Raw genomic sequence first — 17,481 nt, 5'->3', positions numbered from 1 at the left:
GATGAAAGATATATGTGTATATATCTTAAACAACTAACTGAGTTTGAATCCTGCCTCAGATAACTTACTAGTTAAGTGACCTTGGGTAAGTCACTTAACTTGTATGTACCTTAGTCTCCTTCTTTGTCACATGTGGATAATGATAACACATATCTTTAAGGGTTATTTTGAGGATAAAATAAGATATTTGTAAAGTACTTTGCAAATCTGTGAGCACCATTCAAATGCTATATGTTATTATCATCATAGGAAAATTATAGAACTATAGATTTAAAGCTGAAAAAAATCTTGGAGGTCATTGAGTCCTCCTTAAACGCCCCCTGGCTCCCTCTCTCTCAGCTGAGAACTTTTCCTCCTATTTTTAAAGAAAAAAAATGAAGCCTTGTGTTGGCCTCCTTTTTTTCCCCCTCTTACTCATCTTCTATGGTACTTGTACCTTTCTGCTACTTCCTCCTCCTTTACCTCTGTCTCATGTGGTGAAGTGGTCTTACTCCCTACCGAGGCTAACCTCACTACTTTTCAAGCAATTCCATCCTATCCTGTCTCCTCTAACAGATTCTTCCCTCTATCTTCTCCACTCTTTCACTTATTTTCAATCTCTGCCTCCCTACTGGCTCATGTCCTACTGCCTACAAACTTCCCTATCCTGAAAAAAAACCCTTCAATTGAGTCTTCCATCCCTGCTATTGTCCCTATGTCTCATCTTCCCTTTGTGGCTGACCTCCTATACTACGTGGCCCTACTTGCTATCACTCTTTTTTTAACCCTTCATAATCTGAAACAGTTCTTACCAAAGTTATTAATGATCTCTTAGTTTCCGAAGCCAATAGCCTCTTCTCAATCCTCATTCTCCTTGACTTCTCTGTAGTCTTTGATACTGTTGATCACACTCTCTTCCTTGATACTTTCTTATGTCTAGGTTTTTGGACACCATTCTCTTCTGATTCTCTTCCTATACCCTATAGGGGTACCTCCTCAGAGCAAGACTTGATGGTTTGAACACAGACCAGGGTTTTGCTAGATCATAGAACTGTGAGGGCTTGAAGAATCATAAGGCCTAACTAGGACCATAGTAAGCACACTGTTGTAAAATAGTCCAATTGGTAAAACAATATTCACAGGTCCAATTTCTTTCTGGAAAAAAATGCACAAGACTTTTGCCCTTTTCCAATCATCAGAGACATCTCCTGCCCATCAGGAATTCTCAGAAATAATAGCTAGAGACTCTGTTACAAAAGCTATCAATTTATTAAATTCTCTTCTTGCTACATATTGTTATCAAGCCCTGATGATGGGAACACATTCAATTTTTTCAAGTGTTTTTCAACTTAATCTAGTTTAGATTTCCACCTGTCCTTCTCATGTGGTTACCAGCTTAAAAATGATTTTTTTTTGGTGGGGGAGGAGGGAAGGAAATAAGAGAGATAGAAGATAAAAGTAAATATTTTCAATAACTAAACTGTGGAGACCAGGGGAACCTGGAAGGCTGTTTACAGTTGTATGCCTGCAAGGTTTCTAACTTCCTTAAGTCTTACATTATTTCCTTATATGACTGAAGATTTTTCCTTTACAAAATTTGCTTTTCCATCTCTTTCAGTTCTCACTGTAGCTTTTCTCCCCTTGTTCCTGCAGAATCATGCTACTTGTTTTCAAACTGTAGTGATTTTTTTCTGCTATAGAGGGTCTTTGTCAGGCCCTGCAGCAACCTCACACTAAGACTCAATTGCTGCACCTAGATCTAGAATGTAGAAGTACAAAAATGGTGAGGACAGAAAGAATTTAATGAGCTGAAAGCCAGATAACAAGATTGGGAGGGAGAGAAGGTCCAGAAAAAACAACAACATAAAATAGAGGAGGGGGAAATTCAGAAAAAATGAGGTCATAAAATAAAAGGAGAAAAGACATACCTGAAGTTATGTAGACCTTGTTTTGACAATTGCTTGAACAACCACCAGGCTGATGCAGAACCCAGTGTTTGGGAATAAAAGGAATCATGGGGAGGAGTGTCCTCATTGATCCGGTTAGACCATAACCTCATATTAGTTGCTGTGAGGGGGACAACCTGGGAAGGCTCCCAGTGTGGGGATAGGGTGAGGCACAGAGGCCATCACTGATCACAGATGATATTGGGTCCAATTTTGCATCACCTGTCCTTGCCCTGTATTTGACAACCATCTCCTTACAAGCCAACCAATCTTCTTTTATGCCTTTTCCTTGGGGAGTGGGGGTGGCAGTCATTTCTACCATACAGGTACTTGGGTTCAGGATAGAGGTCCCAGTCCCTCTTAAGACATCCCCCTTTCTGCTTCTTAAGGTCTTTCACAAAACCCTAGAATGTTAGAATGCAAAGGGACTAGGGAAATCATTTAGTCCAAAATCCTTATTTTGCAGATGAGAAAACTGAAGCAGAGAGAGGTTAAATGAAATGTTCACGTCCAACAGGCAATTAGTGACAGACCCTGGGCTGGAAGCAAGTCCTAGGCCAATGCTCTTTCCACTACTCCACATTGTTTCATGTTTAAGCTAACTTGATGCCTTCCATTATTTTCCTCACCTATCACTACCCATTAATCCAACCTAGGACAGAAATGATTTTTAAAATTACTTTGTTAAATTATACGCACACAGGGGTATGCTGCTTAAATGTTTAACCTTCAGCACCCCAAAAAGCAAGCCCACTTTAAAGTTTAATATGCATTATTAACATTTTCTCCATTCACTTCCTTAAGTCCAGACAATGAACCAAACAATACATTACAGACCTGATTTGTAGAATTTTCCGATTTCCAAGGTGCAAACAGTCACACTGAAAATTTAACAATTGGCTTTTTTGAGCTGATTCTAGCTGGTTTCAGCAAGCCCTTATAGTATACAAACATCTCTAACATATATGTATATATACACACATATGGATACATATACACACCTATATATATATCTGTGTGTGTATACTGTGAACTTCTGTGACATAAACTTTTTAAAGAATATATACACATATACATGTATGTATATATATATATATATACATATATGTGTGTACATATATATATATATATATAGTCATTAAAAATTTATGTCATAGAAGTTCATAGTTTCTAATACAGTCTTCCATTTTATTCCTGGCATATAGGAATGTTTGTGTTTGGTGATAACTGTTAAGTTTAAAATAAAAAAGAAAATTTAAGAAAAATTATAATTTGTCATCTCATTATCCTCCTTGATTTTTTCAAAGGACTGGCAGAGTGTTACTTTGCTTGGAAAACGTGTCTTTCTTAGACTCCTTTATTTTACAGCCTTTTTTTCCACATCTGCTCCCCACCGCCTGTGTGTTAATCTTATTAAAACTTGCATTATTATGAGTTGATACTACAAAGTCACAATAAGGAAGTTCAGAGATAATGCTGACCTAGATTGTTGAGACCCACTGGCCCATGCTGTGAAATTTTTTGAAGAAAATGGCCCTGATACAGTGATTGTTTTTGCTAAGTCTTACCTACCTCAATTACAGAATGGTTATTAAGTGTTTGGTCCTAGTAGCTACAATTTAATATTTGCTTGTTTACATTCCTGAACCTGGTGCCATTCTAAGTGCAATTCTGATTTTTTTATCCTCTTGGCCAATGCATTTCAGTCATTAGTTAAAGCTGATTCTCATATAACCCCCTCAGCAAGTCTTGGGAGTTCTGCAAATTTCTCTCAAGGCCAGGAGTTTGTTTTCTTCTTTCTCAGCTGAGGTTGTAGACCTGTATTCATTACTCAATACTGATCTTTTAGCTAATCATTTAGTTAATCGATAAAAAAAGTACTTTCTGAGCCAGATTTTTTTCTTTTCCTGTAGGGATCCAATTCTTGTGTCCTCTTCCAATTTGTACTGATACCTTTTAAAATAGATTCCTTTATCTCTGAGACTGTTTGGAAAATAATTATGGCATCCTCGGTCCAGAGCTGGAGCAGACCTTTGTTGTTGTTCAGTCATTTCTGATTCTTCGTGACTCCATTTGGTATTTTCTTGGCAAAGATACAGGAATGGTTTGCCATTTCTGTCTCCAGATCATTTTTTTTTTTTACATTTGAGGAAACCGAAACGAACAGGGTTAAGGAATTGCCCAGGGTCACACAGCTAATCAGTGTCTGAGGCCAAATTTGAACTCAGGACTTCCTAACTCCAGGCCCAGCCCTCTATCCACTGAGCCACCAAACTGCCCTTGGAATGAACTGAAGGCATCATCAAATTATAACATCATAGCTTTACAGATAGAAGGGATCTGAGAGCTCAGGTGATATGACTTCTACTCATGGGAAACTGAATTCTGGGAAATTAAAATGACTTGCCCAAAGTCACATAGATTTTGTCAGAGGTAGGATTTGACTCTGAAGAGAGTGTTCCTTCAATTTTACTCCATTGCCTCCTGTTAAATGGCATAAATTTCTTGTCATCATTGAGTTTAACAGATCTTTTGTTCATGTGTGTTACATTGAAAAGAAGCATTCTCTTATAGCCCTTCCCAACTTGGTTCCAATTTACCAAACATTCCAGCCTTATCAGTCACTCTCTGCCACCATCACAGTTCTAAAGTACACAATTCAAATCTCTTTGCCTTGAAATAAAGCCATTAGAACTTCAAAATTTCTCATTTCTCTGGGAGCTAATCTGTGATCAACAAAGCCTCCAGTGTTATGATGAGGTTTGATCACAACTAATGCCAAGGCACTCAGGCTGTCCACCCACTTGATATAACCCTTGGTGACCCAAAGTGATGCTGTTCATCATGTGCTTTTCTATGCAGCAGGCTGTGGCTGGAGAAGCCAGTGTAGAATTGAAAGTCCCTTCCCTGTTAGTTGGGCATAAAATGTGTTCTTTAGATAGTGAAAGTAGCCACAGCCTGGAGATTTATTGTTGCTTGTGCCCCTGTTTTCATGATAGACACACATATATGCAACATACATATGTGTATATATATATATATATATACACACGTGTACATACACATACACACATACATATATAGACATACACACATATACATGTATACACTTACACCTGTACACAAACACATACATATCTCCATCTGAGATGAGCTCTCCTTGAATGCTGTACTTTGGATTGGCCTGTTTGCTGCTGTCTTTTCCCTGCTAGAGACGTTGATGTGCCATTCCTTTAAATTGTGCTTCATTGTATACTTGAAGCATTTCTTTTCCTGCCTTCCTTTCAACTGTCCCATTATTATACTATATGTGCAGTCATTTAAATAATAAGATACTAATGTGTAGAATGGGGAGGTTGGCAGGTGGTATTGTCTATATTATTCAGCTGATGATAATTATAGCAAACATTTATTTAGTGCTTTAAAAAGCAAAGTACTTTTTACATGCATAATTTCATTTGATTCTCACAATAGCCCTATCATATAAGTGACATTCTTGTCCTTATTTTGTAGAGGAGGAAACTGAGGTTCAGAGTCACACAACTTGTTAGAGTCTGACACTCCAAGACTAGAACTCTATCTGCTAGGTCATACCACCACTCTGTGCTGCCAATGTGGAAACTGTGCTTAGCAAAAAAACTCTAGGAATTTTCACTAGCTATTCCTCATGCTTGGAATGTTTCTCCTCTTCTCCCTCCTCCTCCTCCTCCTCCTCCCCTTTTCCCTCCTCCTCTTTCTTCTCCTCCACTTTTTCCTCCTCTTCTTCTTTCTCCTCCTCTTCCTCCCCCCTTCTCTTCTTCTTCCTTTTCTTCCTCCTCTTCTTTGTCATCTCTGACGCCTAGTTTCCCTGGTTTCCTTCAAATCCCAGCTAAAATTCTACCTTCTACAGGAAACCTTTCCCAATTCTAAATTCCAATGCCTTTCCTCTGTTGATTATTTCTTATCATATATATATATATATATATATATATATATACACACATATATGCATAATATATGTATATATATTGCTTATTTTTATATAACAGTTAATTTCATGTTGACTCCCCTTTAGATTGAGAACTCCTCAAGGACAGAGTTTATCTGTTGTGGTTTTTTATATCCTCAGGGATTAGCACAATAACTGACACATATTAGGCACTTAATAAATTAACCGATTGATTGGTAGACAGAGTCCAAGATTGGGAGTCTATCTGTTTGGGTCCTTTTCCTAAGTCTTTCAATGACTGGTTCACTGACCCAGTGAAGTCACTGATAATATTCTTGGTTCCTCCATTTCCTCAACTGAAACGTTTTTGCTTAAGATCCATTTAAGAACATGTAAGATTTTCATGTAGTAATAATTTCTCTGGGGTGATTTTTGTTCTGTTGATACAGGCAAGAGGAATATTATTAACCTTAATAGATGTCAGAGTAAGAAATGTTGAATGTTAAATATACAGAGAAGCATGGGAAAATATATGAACACATTCAAAGTGAAGTAAGTAGGACCTAGAAAACAGTATACACAATGACTACAAGGTCAATGGACAGGACAGCAGCCACACAAAGGTTAAAATGAACCTGTGCTATGTAATTGAGATGGCAAACTCGTCCCTGAAGAAAAAGAGAAGAAAACCAACTTCCCACCTTTGTCTTTCTGCAGTATCCACAGTACCAAACCGTCTCTATTCACTTTTTTTTTTTGAGGAGGGAGGTATATATATATATATATATATTTTTTTTTATATATGTAAAGCTAATACAGTAGCAATGGAGAACAATGTCAATGTGTTTCCAAGGAAGGACTCCTAATTTTCCAGTGGGAGCCAAAATGCCACAAAACCAAGACTTATTGAGCACCATAAGTAGTCCAGAGGGCTCAGTGGAGAAAGCCCCTATCAGCAGTAGTAGCATTTTCCTTTCCTATTCTCTGTGGACACCTGCCTAGTACGGTGTAACAGCTGCAGGTAAAGTCAACACAATGCATTCATTCTCTCTCTTGTTTCTCCTTTCAGAAACATTTTAGGATGCCAGTCATTGGGCAGACAAATTTAAATCCTTAGCTGAAGTCCGCATGAGAAGAAAGAAAAAGACAATCCATTTTCCCTTATTTAAAAAAAGAATGCTTTACAATAGCTCACTATATAATTTTGTTAATAGAATCTGTCACCTTATGGGAAAACCGTTTCAAGTCTTTCCTCATATGCTTACAATGCTCACTTGCATAGCTCTCCCATCCAAAAGAAACCTTCTACCTGGGAAGCAACTCCCTGTAACTCTGCAGCTGCCTAGAAGGAAGGAACCAAACTGAGAAAATGAGTCAGCCTTCTACTTGCACTTAAAAAAATTAAAAATACATGGATTTTAAAAATCTTAAAAATTACAGAAAGTAAACGTGAAGGATAGAAAATGGAATCTGAACTGTACATTTCTTTGTAAGGCTTACTACATGAAATCTGTTCCATCTGAAGTTTACACAGGAGACTGTTTGGAAGCAGTACATCAAAGTCAGGCCTATTTAATTTCTTCATGATTTTTTAATCCAGTCTCCCAATGCTGACCCTCCCCCTTCCAATCAACCCAATCACTGCTGTGCTTAAGAGAACACATTTCATCTATGGAATGCTTGCCACCTTATGTCATGTTGCTGAGAGATGATTTTTGAATCTTATTTTTAAATACTTGATAAACACATTTTTCCCCCATTTCCTTTCTTCATGTGCCAATGTACACAACAATGATACATATTTCCTTATTTCTTATGTTCTGTTCACCCTCAGCACAAAAAAAATATAAAATAAAAGATTTGCTCAAGGCAACTTTCCCATAAAATAATTTGTAGAAAAAGGCAATGTATCAGCTCAGATTACTGACCAATTTAACAGTCCCCTGCAGGACTTTGCTATGCAAACAAATGCTTTGTTTAAATATTAAAAGGTCAATCTCTTGGTCTGATTGGTGACAGAATATTAGAGAAGGATGAAATGGAGTGGATGGGATATGACATAAGGCCCCACTATGGCTGGTGTCACAACTGATGGTCTGGTTCTAGAAACAGCATATGCCAGTTTTCCTGACCTAAGGAATTTTAAATTTGTTTTTGTTTTTAAAAGCCACTCAGAGGCTATACTATAGAATAGGGAAATTGCTTCCAGGAGATTTCTTGTTGCACAGTGACAAAAGGATTATCAACTTGGCTGGTGAATCCCAAGTTGACTCCCTGGACCTACTCTAGAGCATGGGCCAAAAGTTTGGACTTATGGTTAATTATCAACCAGAACTTTAAAGCATCAAGGTTAAATGAGAAAAAAAAAGTAGTATTCTGGCTGTATCCTGCCACTACTCTCCAGCTATGTCAACCTTATCTTGGATGGTGTCAAGCATCTTAAATAAGTGATAAAGTCTGAGGTTTTCATAACTTTCCCAAGAGCTTGATCAGGGGAGTTCCCTAATTAGATGAAGAAGCTTAAAGAACCATGAGTCTTCATTTGAGACTTCGGAAAACATTTTCCCATAGAGGGTATGAACAAGCCAATTGATCCTTTTATAAGAAGATAAGATCCAATTCTTGTTAAAACCTCAGGGCCTGAGGCTGCCCCAAGATGAATTGTTTGGTTTTGAGTCACCTGTTGGGGCCCCAGAAACAACCACTTATCTAGGTTTAGCCCAAGTTACTGAGACTTAATCAAGAACTTGACTTTTGTCTTTTTATCGAGATACCAGTAGGTATATTTACATCCTTTATGGAGAAGTATTTTCTTTTTTTTCATTAATTTATTTTGATTTGATTTATTATGATTCAATAAGCTTTTCAGTTTTAAATTTTTCTCCCCCTCCCTTTTCACCTCCCTCCCCAAGACAGCTCACAATCTGATATGGGCCGTACATATACATTCCTATTAAACATTTTCACATTAGTGATGCTGTAAGAATTAGAACCAATAGGAGGAACCACCAGAAAGAAGAAACAAAACACAACAGAAGGAAAATATAACAAATAGTATGTTTCTATCTGCATTCAAACTCATTGGAGAAGTATTTTCAAAAAGTCCTAGTCCCCCAAAAATGTCTCTGGGAGTAAACAGCACCAGTTTCAATGTAGGGGGCCCTGACAATCAGAAAGCATAGTAATTTCTCTGTCTCTGATTCTGTCCCCAGCCTAGAGAAACTCCATGGTCATCTTTAAAACAAAGCTTATGTATGCCACATATCTACAGTCTCTTCAACATGTGATTTTAAAGAACTATACAACCATTGTCTAAAACTGAGAAAGTACTCTACCAGACTCTTTTTAAGAGGGAAATACAATCCCAATACCTAAATCAGGAAAGGAAAAAACCAAGAAGGAGTACCAGTGGCTAAAATCACTAATGGATATTGGTTCAGATATCTTAAATTAAATTCCATCAGCAGTGACTGACCCACAGGTAGCTTAACACTAAGTTCTGAAAAAGGACCAGATCCTTCAACAGCTTCTTCTGCGTCCAATCCCTGTTGCTTGCACTGGTGTTCCCAATAAATGATATTATCTACTGCTTTCTTTTCTTCTATAGTATTTGCCTTAATATTCACTTGCAATCTGCCTTCTGAAACCATACTGTTCATTGCTGTTGTGCTGTGGCTCACTAAGTTTCTAGATGAATAGAAAGGATACACTTTGGAACTTTGTTGGTGATTTTGTATCTAAGGAAAGATTATTGTCCTGTAGAAGAAAGGAAACACACATTTATGAAGCATCTACTATGTGCTAGGTACTGTGCTAAATGCTCTGCAGATATTTAATCCTCCCGACAACCCTGAAAGATCAATGCTATCATTGGTATCATTAGGCAGTGAGGAAACTGAGGCAGACAGAGGTTAAGGGACTAGCCAGGGTCATACAACTCATATCTTCTGACTGAAAATCTTGTGCTCTATCCACTGTGTCATCTAGCTGCCTTAACTATCCTGAATGAATGCCCTCATCCAGCATGAAAACAAGGATTTCTATATTGGGGAATTTCAGGGACATAATAGAGCTAGAATTCAGCAAGGCAGATGACAGAATTTCTTACAACACCGTGGTACACAAGATGGAGAGATGTACCTTGGTTGCTAGTACAATTAAGTGAACTCAAAACAAGCAGACTGGTGGGATCCAAGGAGGCAATAATGCACAGCAGAAAAAAAGTTGAGGATCGAATCACAAGACATTCAGTTCTAGCCCTGTCACTCATTAGCTATGTCACTGTTGGAATGTTACTTCTCAGAACCTCAGCTATAAAACGAGGGCTCTGTTATAGGAGATTTTTAAGATGCTTTAAGAAGCTTTAGCAGTCTATGGTTCTACCTTTGATTAGAGGACCTGTAGGGTCACTTCTAGCTGGTTCTAGACCAATTTGAATGGTTATTGATAAGCTGGAGAGTATAAAGAGGACAATCAGGAGGCTGAAGGGCCCCAGGTTCCTGTCATTCCTCTCCAGGATTCACTCCAGACTATCTTTACCATGACCCAGAAACCTCTTCATGAAAGTTCAGTCCAGCCCTGGAATTTACATACTAGTAGCATCCTCCACCTCAGCCTCTCTCTCTGATTGGATGACTCCGGCTAGAACTTCCATTTAAAGATGGCAGCCATGTCTCATTTCTTTCCAGGCCATGCTCTTGATTTTCTCTCCCATGCCCACTCTGCCTTGAACTCCTTCTATGTGTTGTCTTCCCCATTAGCATTGTAAGCTCCTTGAAGTCAGGAACTATCTTTCTTCAGTTTCATTTGTATTCCAAGCATTTAGTAAAGTGCTTAGTACTTTACAAGTACTTAATAAGTGCTTGTTAGCTAACTTTCATATAATAACAATGATGATGATAATACCCAACATTTATATAGCACTTTAACATTTACAAGGTGCTTTACATATATTATTTCATTTGACTCTTGCAACTACTCTCTGAGGTATGTACCATAGGTATTTGAATCTTAATTTTGCATATGACCAAATTGAGTTTCAGAGAGGTTAGGTAATTTACCTAGCTAACAAGTAACCAGGGATGTTTAGCCCATAGAAGATTTAGTGGCAGGAGGTAAAGATCAACAAATATTTGAAGCACCTATATAGAAGAGGAATTAGCCACGTTCTGCTTTGCCCCAGTAAGCAATATTAGAAACAATGTCTAGAACTTGCCTAAAGGCAAACTTAGGTTTGATCTCAGGAAAACTTCCCAATAATTAGTCATTTAAAAGTAAAATGAGCTGCTTTGGAAGGGAGTGGGTTTCCCTTCACTGGAGGTCTTCAAGCAAAGGCAGTTTAACTGGTCAGGTAATTTGTAGAGCATATTCTTGTTCAGGAAGGGGGCTGGAGAAGATGGCTTGTCCCTTCCAATTCTGAGATTCTTTGATAATCTTAGACTGTCATCATTACAATCTGAAACAAAAATGATGAAATGTCCAGGTGTTCTGTACTTGGCTATATTCTATCCAATCTTTCATCTCATAAGGGAAAAAAAATAATTAGAGCTAGAAAGTATTTTTGTGGTCTTCCTACCCCTTCACAAGGAGGAAACTGAGGCCCAGAGAGTTTAAGGTCACACAGGTTTCTCCACAGTTAGAATTTGAACCCAGACACTCCAAATTCAGCATGTTTTCCACTGTGCCATACACACTGCTTTAGAGATGTTAAAAAAAGAAAAGTAAAGGAATGCATTGCCTCAGAGGTAGTGAATTCCCTATTATTAAAGGTATGTGGATGGAAGCTATGTCACCACCTGCAGGAAATGTTCAAATCAGATTCATAACTTGTGCAAGAGTCGGCCTAGTTAATCTTTGAGTTTTCTTTTAATTTTAAGGTACTGTGATTCTAATCTCATGGGAGTCATGGCTTGCTTAGAGGATGCATCCTTCTTGGTACACTGTCCGCATATCTATATATCTATATATCTATATATCTATATCTATATCTATATATCTATATATCTATCTATCTATCTATCTATCTATCTATCTATCTATAATTTTTCCCCTGTCTACCTTAAGCTATTATGCCTTCAGTTTGTCTAATATAGTCTGACTTTACCTATTTTTCCCTGAGTTCCAACCCCAAATCATGTTAATGCTAGATTGGTAGTTTTTTTTTCCTTTGAGCCAGGCCCTAGAAGACTTATTTCTCTCTCATACCCCCTGGAGTTCACAGTGCCTTGTAAGTAGAAGTCAGTTGATAACTGTTTGCTGAACTGAATTGAATCACGTGCTTATTCCCATATAAAGTAGGCAGAGTCAATCTTTCTATTATAATAGAATTTTGCACATGTATCTAGAAATTACATTTCTTGTATGTAGGACACAGAATGAAACAAACCTTAGCTCAGCCTCTTAATGAGGAATTAGCAAGTAAAAAGTGGTGCTTTGAATCCCTGCGGTCAGGTTTCCAGGTAGGTTTGCCTTACCTTAACATTACTCAACTCTTTCTTCTGATGATATTTGGTTTGGTGTGTGTTTGGGGAGCTTAAGTGAATTTGGTTTAGGTGGTTAGGATATTTGAGGTAAGGACGAATGTTGAGAGTTTAAAGCTAATTGCTATTTCACAGAAAACAGAAAGCCTAGTCAAATTCTTTTTTGCCCACCTACTTTCAAGTTATTTCATTGTGGAGAGTAACTATTACCTAGACAGGGACTAGGGAAAGCACTTACTGAAGAAGACTAATCCTTTTAGGGAATCCTTCTGACCATAATCATAAAACACAGTTCCCAAGAGCCAGCCTCTGAAACACAGAAATCACTGTATTATAACTTGCACTGGTCCACTGATTCTTCCCACCCCCCCTCATTTTGATGTTCCTGAAAAGATACCATAGGATTCCTCATAGACTGTATGTAAATGAAATGTTTTATCGGTTTAATTATGTTTCACATGACTTAGAAGAGTTTTTCATTTAAAAGAACATTATTGTACATCATTTTTGGAAAAGAGGATAACTTTTGTAAAGTTCATAAACATCTCTTGGGTTATTTTTTTTTATCTAAATCTAGATTTTCATATATTGTGTTAGCTTGAAATAGGACCTACCTGTCATGGTATTTGGGGTATTTTATTTGCAGCTTATTTCTGATTTGTCAAATCTTATATTTTGTTCTTTCATCTGTGGAACAAAAGCTACATTATCTTTGGAAAGTAAAAAACAAAACCAAAAAACAAACAAAAAAACCAAACCAGAGCTTGAATTGAGTGATATGTTAAACTTAGAACATTTACCTGGTAAATATTGATACACTGAAAGTTCCAAAGCTACTTAAAGACAGAGGCTATTTTTCTTCTTGTCTTTGTATTTAGCGCTAGTGGTACTCGTTGCTGTTTCATCTTCTTGTCTTGTCTTGTCTTGCCTTAGCTTTCTTGGCTTGTTTTGGAGAAGTGATGAGGACTCATCTTTCCTTGACTTCCATTGGAGGTAGGAAACAGAACACAATGTATAATCTCTTCTTTTTCCCCATTCCTTCTCCCTCTCTTTCACCCTTCCCTGGTCCGGGAAGGGAACATTCAGCTAAACTAACCAATGCATTGAAAAAGTCTAATATTATATTCATTCCTCCACAATCACAGTCCCCACCCCACCCCCAATCACCACTTCTGAAAGAAGGAAGGTAAGGGCATTCTCAGATCTTCTCTTTGACGCCAAGTTCAAGCACTCACATTCCGCGGCTTTAGCTCTTGAACCCCTTTTCAAATGCCTTGGATCATTACCAGCAATATCCTGGCCAGGGCTTCAAGAGGAGCTATAGTTGAAGCTACATTAAACATAACAAGATGTCTCTTTCCAGGACCATTCACCCCAGCAAAGACTGACAAGTTTGCCTAAGTGAAAACAGAACACGATTCATTCTATTAATGATAGGTCCCAAAGCAGCACACAAGTCATTGCTCTAAATTAGGTACCTGTGCTTTTGTATAGTTCCCCAAATGGCAAGTTACTTTCCTCACCAGCTTCTGGAATACAAGAGCATTACACTGGCACTTGTAGGGGCAAGACCGCCTCTACCATCCCTCTTCAAGTACTCCCCCCCCCCAATAAAAACCCAACCTCTTTTTTACTTTGCAAAATCAGTAAGTTCCAGCACGCAAGCTCTGAGAGCTTTGGAAATATTTATGATCTCTTTTTTTTTTCCTCAAAATCTTTCAGTCTGTTAAAGCAAATGTTTGTACCTTCCCCTTTCCTTTGCCTGCATTTCAAACCTTGGTATCCACAGTTTCAACTTTAAGCTGTATTTATTGGTCTCTAGCTCCCACCCATTTGCTGTAGAAAGGGTTGGAAACCACTGCTTATGCCAAGGCTGTGATTTGACTCAACTGCTTCCTAAACACATTCAGCATGTAATAAACATGGAATGACTAGGTATACAATTGATATTTTGGCATTAATATCTTACCAAATTACCTGCTCTCTATATAATGTGTATTATATATAAAGCACAATTCAAAAAATGGTTGGATTAAAAAAATGTCTCTTTATCATCGGGGTTATCTTGTAAGTCTGGGCTAAAAACCTATAATTCAATAGCTAGAGAAATGTAAGAAGTATATTTTTACTTTTCTCATTCCTGTAGGAAAACTAGGAAGAACAAGTAAAGGGACATAGCAAAGCTAATTTTTCTTTCATCTCTGGTACCTGATTACAGTCAGGTACTCAAAACAGTTCTATTTAGTTTCTTCTGAAATCCTTTAGAATTTTAAAAAGATATAATCTAAGCCAGCTGTTTTCTCTGAAGAGCAGCCTGGAAAAGAAATATTGTTTAGTTAATCCTTTCCCAAGCCCATACATTCTTGGGGTTAGGCCCACTGAAGCTGGGAATGATTCACGTACTTGTTTATTCCAAAAACGTTCTTGTTTCTTTTTTTATTTCTTCTCCAGAAACCAAACTGTTTCCAGAATAGCAGGTAATAGCAACATATCCAGGTAATGCCAATCATATTTGGACAAATGGATTTTTTTCAAGCTCAGGTTTGTTTTTCTTTTAAAAGCATTCTGCTTCAAGTTAAATTAAAAATACTGTGATGATGACGATGATGATAAATAAATCCTGTAGTACAGCTTAATGCTGATTTCTTCTTGACTCTACTTCATTTAGATCTGTTGTCTCCTTCAGAAGATAAATCAAATCTCCATATACATTTTAAGATAAAGGGTGATTCTGCCTAGTAGTATAAAATTCTGCCCTTGTTTCAGGCTTACTTTCTCATCTATAGCACTGATAGCAAAAACTTTGGCTCTAAGGTTCAGAAATTATTTCTTTGGCTTTAATTAGATTCATATAGGGCCCAGATTCTGGACTGGGAGATATATAAGATAAGAACCGTACACAAGAACATGTGGTTTTCATTCTACTGGGATACATGTACTCTAGACTTGGTACAATGGAAAAACGCATTGCTTCTCTAGTCAGAGGACCTAGGTCCAGATCCTACCCCTGACCTTTTATAAGTCACATAAGCTATTTGGGCTTTAGTTTTCTCATTTTTAAAGTGAGGATCTTAGATTAGGTGGCCTGTGAAGTCCTTTATAAGGCTAAATCTCAGACCCTATGACTCCATTTGGTGCAAGATCGCCTTAAATCATATGGTGAAATCAGAACTAATAAGACACTTATAATAGTGAATGAAATTATGAGCATATTTAAGTAATGTGACAGATAATCCAATTTTAACAAATCAATGAAAGTTTTATATTATAGAAACCATCAGTATAGCTGAGCTCTAGCTTAGTGTTGGATGTAGACATAGGTATCTAAGATGAGTGTCATGGTATGCTATTTTCCAGCAATAAAGTTGTCCTTCCTTAATACTTTGTGACTAAGCTGGAGCAGCTTTTCATTTTAAGTCATCTATGACATGAAGAAGTCAGGATTGTTAAGGTCTTTAACTTCTAGATTTTGAAATATAAGTCTATGCTGAGGAGCAAATTACTAGCATGTTTTCTAGTTAAATCAAACACTGGACAGCTAGAGCTGTAAAATTGGCAATAAAGTTTTAATGCCATGCCATAAATAGAAATTGCCGTATGGACTGGTAGAAAAAAGACAGTTCTTCATCACTTATTGTTAACTTATTTCTGGCTTGCCAACTCTCTTTCCTAACACTACATACTGATGATGATGATGATGATGATGATGATGATGATGATGATGAAAATGATGATGACAATAATAAAAACAGTTCATATTTATATAGCAATTTAAGGTATGCAAAGTGGTTAACATGCATACATTATCTCACTTGATCTTCACAACAATGCTGTGGGATAGGTGATATCTCTCCTATACATGTAAGGAAACTGAGTGTCACAGAGGTTCAATGACTTATTTAGGGTTACATGGCTACAGTGTTTGAGGTAGCATTTTAACCCAGATCTTCTGACTCTGTGTCCAACATAAGCATAATCAGAACTTCAAGACTCTGAGGTTCCTTGATTTGCATTGATATGGCTACTTCATCCAGTGATGCATATTGTAATCCCTCTCTTGAGCATCACCAATGGAACTCTGGACTTCTCCACCTGAATGTTCTATTGCACGCCAATCTCAATACATATAAAACAGAGCTCACTACTTTCTCTCTGAAACTACTTTACTTCCTAATTTCCCTGTATCCACTGAAGGTTCATACTTCAGTTATCCTTCACTGTTCACTCTCCCTCACCACCCAATATTCGTCCAATATGTCTTTCCCCTGCATTCCACTCACAAGGTCACAGTTCAGGCCCTCATTATTTCTAACTTACATTAATACAATAGGTAGGACAGTGTGGTTCAGTCAGTTGATCAAGAAATATTTATTAAGCACTTACATGTCCCAGGCGCTACACTAAGCGCTGGGGATACAAAAAGAGGTAAAAGACAGTCCCTGCCCTCAAGGAGCTTACAATTTAATGGTGGAAGACAATAAGGAAATACGTACAAATAAGCAATATACAGGAGAAATAGGAAGTAATTAGTAGAGGGAAGCCACTAGAATTAGGAAAGATTGACAAAGATTTCCTATAAAAGGTAGGCTTTTGCTTGGGACTTAAAGGAAGCCAGGGAAGTCAGGAGGCAGAGCTGAGGAAGGCATGGGGGACAGCCAAAGAAAATGCTTGGAGCTGAGAGATGGAGTGTCTTGTTCCTGAAATAGCCAGGAGGCCAGTGTCATTGGATCAAAGGATATGTGTTGGGGAAGAAGACTTGAAAGTTTTTGTTTTGTTTTACATAAAGCACTTTTTTAATTAAAGAAATTTTGAAGAGATATACAATCAGATTCAAGTTGTACAGTTTACAAGCATGGAGGGGAGGGGGAAAAGTCATATTTAACAGACTTGCCATCAGGTGGATTTCTTCCTGATGGTGCTGATGCTACTGGACTGGGAATAGGTGTAGCAGGGACAGGGGCAATGAAGGTCTTTCAATGTCAAACAGAGCATTTAAAAACATTGATCCTGGAGGCAATAGGGAGCCATTGGAGTTTATTGAGTAGTGGGGCAATATGGTCAGACCTGCCTCTTACAAAATCACTTTGGATGGCTCAGAGCAGAGAGAGACTTAAAGCAGACAGACCTACAGGGAAGTGATAAGGGCCCG

General features: G+C 37.7%; 1 pseudogene; it reads right to left on the bottom strand.

The window, feature by feature from the left end:
- Nucleotides 1-9,512, bottom strand: part of LOC110198533 (elongation factor 1-alpha 1 pseudogene) — a 97,168-nt pseudogene extending 87,656 nt beyond the window's left edge.
- Between the last annotated feature and the right edge of the window lie 7,969 nt (nucleotides 9,513-17,481).

The sequence above is a fragment of the Phascolarctos cinereus genome, unplaced genomic scaffold, assembly GCF_003287225.1.
Source record: "Phascolarctos cinereus isolate Bilbo 61053 unplaced genomic scaffold, phaCin_HiC Scaffold_4;HRSCAF=312, whole genome shotgun sequence".
Lineage (NCBI taxonomy): Eukaryota > Metazoa > Chordata > Mammalia > Diprotodontia > Phascolarctidae > Phascolarctos > Phascolarctos cinereus.
This window is presented reverse-complemented; position numbering and strand designations above follow the sequence as displayed.